Raw genomic sequence first — 6,000 nt, forward strand, 5'->3', positions numbered from 1 at the left:
ATTCAGCGTTACTTATTGTCCCTTTAGCTTAGCTTACTGTCCCTTTAACGCTACTAACTGTCCTTTTAGCTTAACTAACTGTACCTTTAGCTTAACAAACTGTTCTTTTAGCTCAGCAAATTGTTCTTTAGCTTAACTAACTTTCCCTTTAACGTTACTAACTGTCCTTTTAGCTTAACAAACTGTCCATTTAGCTTAGCAAACTGTTCTTTAACTTACCTAACTGTCCATTCAGCGTTACTTATTGTCCCTTTAGCTTAGCTTACTGTCCCTTTAACGTTACTAACTAGCTTACCTAATTGTCCCTTTAGCTCAGCAAATTGTTCATTAGTTTAACTAACTGTCCCTTTAACGTTACTAGCTGTCCCTTTAGCTTAACAAATTGTCCATCTAGCTTAGCAAACTGTTCTTTAGCTTAACTAACTGTCCATTTAGCTTACCTAACTGTCCCTTTAGCGTTACTAACTGTCCCTTTAGCGTTACTAACTGTCCCTTTAGCGTTACTAACTGTCCCTTTAGCTTAACAAACAGCTCCTGTAGATAAACTAACTGTCCCTTTAGCTTAACAAACTGTCCCTTTAGCTCAGCAAATTGTTCATTAGTTTAACTAACTGTCCCTTTAACGTTACTAACTGTCCCTTTAACTTAACAAACTGTCCCTTTAGCTCAGCAAATTGTTCTTTAGCTTAACCAACTGTCCCTTTAACTTGACTAACTGTTCCTTTAACTTAACTAACTGTTCCTTTAGCTTAACAAACAGTTCCTTTAGCTTAACAAACTGTTCCTTTAGCTTATCAAACTGTTCTTAAGCTTACCTACATTTTGTAACTGTCCCTTTAGCTTAACTAATTGTCCCTTTAACGTTACTAACTGTCCCTTCAGCTTAGCTAACTGTCCCTTTAACGTTACTAACTGTCCCTTTATCTTAACAAACTGTCCCTTTAGCTCAGCAAATTGTTCTTTAGCTTAACTAACTTTCCCTTTAACGTTACTGACTGTCCCTTTAACGTTACAAACTGTCCCTTTAGCTCAGCAAATTGTTCTTGAGCTTAACCAACTGTCCCTTTAACGTTACTAACTGTCCCTTTAACTTAACTAACTGTTCCTTTAGCTTAACAAACAGTTCCTTTAGCTTAACAAACTGTTCCTATAGCTTAGCAAACTGTTCTTAAGCTTACATACATTTTGTAACTGTCCCTTTAGCTTAACTAATTGTCCCTTTAACATTAATAACTGTCCCTTCAGCTTAGCTAACTGTCCCTTTAACGTTACTAACTGTCCCTTTAGCTTAACAAACTGTCCCTTTAGCTCAGCAAATTGTTCTTTAGCTTAACAAACTGTCCCTTTAACGTGACTAACTGTTCCTTTAACTTAACTAACTGTTCCTTTAGCTTAACAAACTGTTCCTTTAGCTTAGCTAACTGTCCCTTTAACGTTACAAACTGTCCCTTTAGCTCAGCACATTGTTCTTTAGCTTAACAAACTGTTCTTTTAGCTCAGCAAATTGTTCCTTAGCTTAACTAACTTTCCCTTTAGCTCAGCAAATTGTTCTTTAGCTTAACTAATTGTCCTTTTAACGTTACTAACTGTCTCTTTAGCTTAACCAACTGTCCCTTTAGCTTAACAAATTGTCCATCTAGCTTAGCAAACTGTTCTTAAGCTTACATACATTTTGTAACTGTCCCTTTAGCTTAACTAATTGTCCCTTTAACGTTACTAACTGTCCCTTTAGCAGAACAAACTGTCCCTTTAGCTCAGCACATTGTTCTTTAGCTTAACAAACTGTTCTTTTAGCTCAGCAAATTGTTTTTTAGCTTAACTAACTGTCCCTTTTAACTTAACAAACTGTCCCTTTAGCTCAGCAAATTGTTCTTTAGCGTTACTAACTGTCCGTTTAACTTAACAAACTATCCCTTTAACGTTAGTACCAGTCCCTTCAGCTTAGCTAACTGTCCCTTTAACTTAACAAACTGTCTCTTCAGCTTAGCTAACTGTCCCTTTAACGTTACTAACTGTCCCTTTAGCTTAACAAACTGTCCCTTTAGCTCAGCAAATTGTTCTTTAGCTTAACTAACTGTCCCTTTTAACTTAACAAACTGTCCCTTTAGCTCAGCAAATTGTTCTTTAGCTTAACTAACTGTCCTTTACCTTAACTAACAGTTCCTTTAGCTTAACAAACTGTTCCTTTAGCTTAGCAAACTGTTCTTAAGCTTACCTACATTTTGTAACTGTCCCTTTAGCTTAACTAATTGTCCCTTTAACATTAATAACTGTCCCTTCAGCTTAGCTAACTGTCCCTTTAACGTTACTAACTGTCCCTTTAGCTTAACAAACTCTCTAGCTTAGCAAACTGTTCTTTAGCTTAGCAAACTGTACTTTAGCTTACCTAACTGTCCCTTTAGCGTTACTAACTGTCCTTTTACCTTAACTAACAGTTCCTTTAACTTAACAAACTGTCCCTATAGCTTAGCAAACTGTTCTTAAGCTTACCTACATTTTGTAACTGTCCCTTTAGCTTAACTAATTGTCCTTTTAACGTTACTAACTGTCCCTTCAGCTTAGCTAACTGTCCCTTTAACGTTACTAACTGTCCTTAGCAAACTGTTCTTTAGCTTAGCAAACTGTACTTTAGCTTACCTAACTGTCCCTTTAGCGTTACTAACTGTCCATTTAGCTTAGCAAATTGTTCTTTAGCTTAACTAACTGTCCCTTTAACGTTACTAACTGTCTCTTTAGCTTAGCTCTTTAGCTTAACTAACTGTCCCTTTAGCTTACCTAACTGTCCCTTTAGTTCAGCAAATTGTTCTTTAGCTTAGCAAACTGTTCTTTAGCTTACCTAACTGTCCCTTTAGCTTATCTAACTGTCCCTTTAGCTTAACTAACTGTACCTTTAGCTTAACAAACTGTTATTTTAGCTCAGCAAATTGTTCTTTAGCTTAACTAACTGTCCTTTACCTTAACTAACAGTTCCTTTAGCTTAACATTAGCTTACTGTCCCTTTAACGTTACTAACTGTCCCTTTAGCTTAACAAACTGTCCCTTTAGCTCAGCAAATTGTTCTTTAGCGTTACTAACTGTCAGTTTAACTTAACAAACTATCCCTTTAACGTTAGTACCAGTCCCTTCAGCTTAGCTAACTGTCCCTTTAACGTTACTAACTGTCTCTTTAGCTTAGCTCTTTAGCTTAACTAACTGTCCCTTTAGCTTACCTAACTGTCCCTTTAGCGTTACTAACTGTCCTTTTACCTTAACTAACAGTTCCTTTAGCTTAACAAACTGTCCCTATAGCTTAGCAAACTGTTCTTAAGCTTACCTACATTTTGTAACTGTCCCTTTAGCTTAACTAATTGTCCCTTTAACGTTACTAACTGTCCCTTTAACGTTACTAACTGTCCCTTTAACGTTACTAACTATCCTTTTAGCTTAACAAACTGTCCCTTTAGCTTAGCAAATTGTTCTTTAGCTTAACTAACTGTCCTTTACCTTAACTAACAGTTCCTTTAGCTTAACATTAGCTTACTGTCCCTTTAACGTTACTAACTGTCCCTTTAACGTTACTAACTGTCTCTTTAACTTAACTAACTGTTCCTTTAGCTTAACAAACGGTTCCTTTAGCTTAACAAACTGTCCCTTTAGCTTAGCAAACTGTTCTTAAGCTTACCTACATTTTGTAACCGTCCCTTTAGCTTAACTAATTGTCCCTTTAACGTTACTAACTGTCCCTTTAACGTTACTAACTGTCCTTTTAGCTTAACAAACTGTCCCTTTAGCTCAGCAAATTGTTCTTTAGCTTAACTAACTGTCCCTTTAACGTTACTAACTCTCCCTTTAGCTTAACAAACTGTTCCTTTAGCTTAGCAAACTGTTCTTTAGCTTACCTAACTGTCCTTTAGCTTAGCAAATTATTCTTTAGCTTAACTAACAACGTTACTAACTGTCCCTTTAACTTAACTAACTGTTCCTTAAGCTTAACAAACAATTCCTTTAGCTTAACAAACTGTTCCTTTAGCTTAGCAAACTGTTCTTAAGCTTACCTACATTTTGTAACTGTCCGTTTAACTTAACAAACTATCCCTTTAACGTTAGTACCAGTCCCTTCAGCTTAGCTAACTGTCCCTTTAACTTGACAAACTGTCTCTTCAGCTTAGCTAACTGTCCCTTTAACGTTACTAACTGTCTCTTTAGCTTAGCTAACTGTCCCTTTAGCTTACCTAACTGACCTTTAGCTTAGCAAATTGTTCTTTAGCTTAACTAACTGTCCCGTTAACGTTACTAACTGTCTCTTTAGCTTAACCAACTGTCCCTTTAGCTTAACTAACTTTCCCTTTAGCTCAGCAAATTGTTTTATAGCTTAACTAACTGTCCCTTTAACGTAACTAACTGTCCCTTTAACGTAACAATCTGTCCCTTTAGCTTAGCAAACTGTTCTTTAGCTTACCTAACTGTCCCTTTAGCTTAACTAACTGTCCCTTAGCTTAACTAACTGTACCTTTAGCTTAACAAACTGTTCTTTTAGCTCAGCAAATTGTCCTTTAGCTTAGCAAACTGTTCTTTAGCTTACCTAAGTGTCCATTTAGCGTTACTTATTGTCCCTTTAGCTTAGCTTACTGTCCCTTTAACGTTACTAACTGTCCCTTTAGCTTAACAAACTCTCCATTTAGCTTAGCAAACTGTTCTTTAGCTTACCTAACTGTCCCTTAAGCTTAACTAATTGTCCCTTTAACGTAACTAACTGTCCCTTCAGCTTAGCTAACTGTCCCTTTAACGTTACTAACTGTCCCTTTAGCTTAATAAATTGTCCATTTAGCTTAGCAAACTATTCTTTAGCTTCGCAAACTGTTCTTTAGCTTACCTAACTGTCCCTTTAGCTTAACTAACTGTCCCTTTAACGTTACTAACTGTCCCTTTAGCTTAACAAACTCTCCATTTAGCTTAGCAAACTGTTCTTTAGCTTACCTAACTGTCCCTTAAGCTTAACTAATTGTCCCTTTAACGTAACTAACTGTCCCTTCAGCTTAGCTAACTGTCCGTTTAACGTTACTAACTGTCCCTTTAGCGTTACTAACTGTCCCTTTAGCTTAACAAATTGTCCATCTAGCTTAGCAAACTGTTCTTTAGCTTACCTAAGTGTCCATTTAGCGTTACTTATTGTCCCTTTAGCTTAGCTTACTGTCCCTTTAACGTTACTAACTCTCCCTTTAGCTTAACAAACTGCAAATTGTTCTTTAGCTTAACTAACTGTCCCTTTAGCTTACCTAATTGTCCCTTTAGCTCAGCAAATTGTCCTTTAGCTTAGCAAACTGTCCCTTTAGCTTAACAAACTGTCCCCTTAGCGTTACTAATTGTCCATTTAGCCTTACTTACATGTATTATCCCTTTAACTTAACTAACTGCCCCCTTACAATGTAGCTTAACTAACTGTCACTTTAGCTTTACAAACTTTCCCTTTAGCGTTACTAACTGTTCCTTTAGCTTGGCAAACTGTTCTTAAGCTTACCTAACTGTACATTTAGCGTTACTAACTGTCTCTTTAGCGTTACTTATTGTCCCTTTAGCTTAGCTTACTGTCCCTTTAACGTTACTAACTCTCCCTTTAGCTTAACAAACTGTCCTTTAGCTTAACAAACTGTTCTTTAGCTTAACTAACTGTCCCTTTAGCTTACCTAACTGTCCCTTTAGCTTAGCTAACTGTCCTTTAGCTTAGCAAATTATTCTTTAGCTTAACTAACTGTCTCTTTAGCTTAACTAATTGTCCCTTTAGCTCAGCAAATTGTTCTTTAGCTTAACTAAGTGTCCCTTTAACGTTACTAACTGTCTCTTTAGCTTAACAAACTGTCCCTTTAGCTTATCTAACTGTCCCTTTAGCTCAGCATATTGTTTTTTAGCTTAACTAACTGTCCCTTTAACTTAACAAAATGCCCCTTTAGCTCAGCAAATTGTTCTTTAGCTTAAATAACTGTCCCTTTAACGTTACTAACTGTCCCTTTAACTTAACAAACT

The sequence above is a fragment of the Mizuhopecten yessoensis genome, unplaced genomic scaffold (assembly GCF_002113885.1).
Source record: "Mizuhopecten yessoensis strain PY_sf001 unplaced genomic scaffold, ASM211388v2 scaffold11161, whole genome shotgun sequence".
Taxonomy (NCBI): domain Eukaryota; kingdom Metazoa; phylum Mollusca; class Bivalvia; order Pectinida; family Pectinidae; genus Mizuhopecten; species Mizuhopecten yessoensis.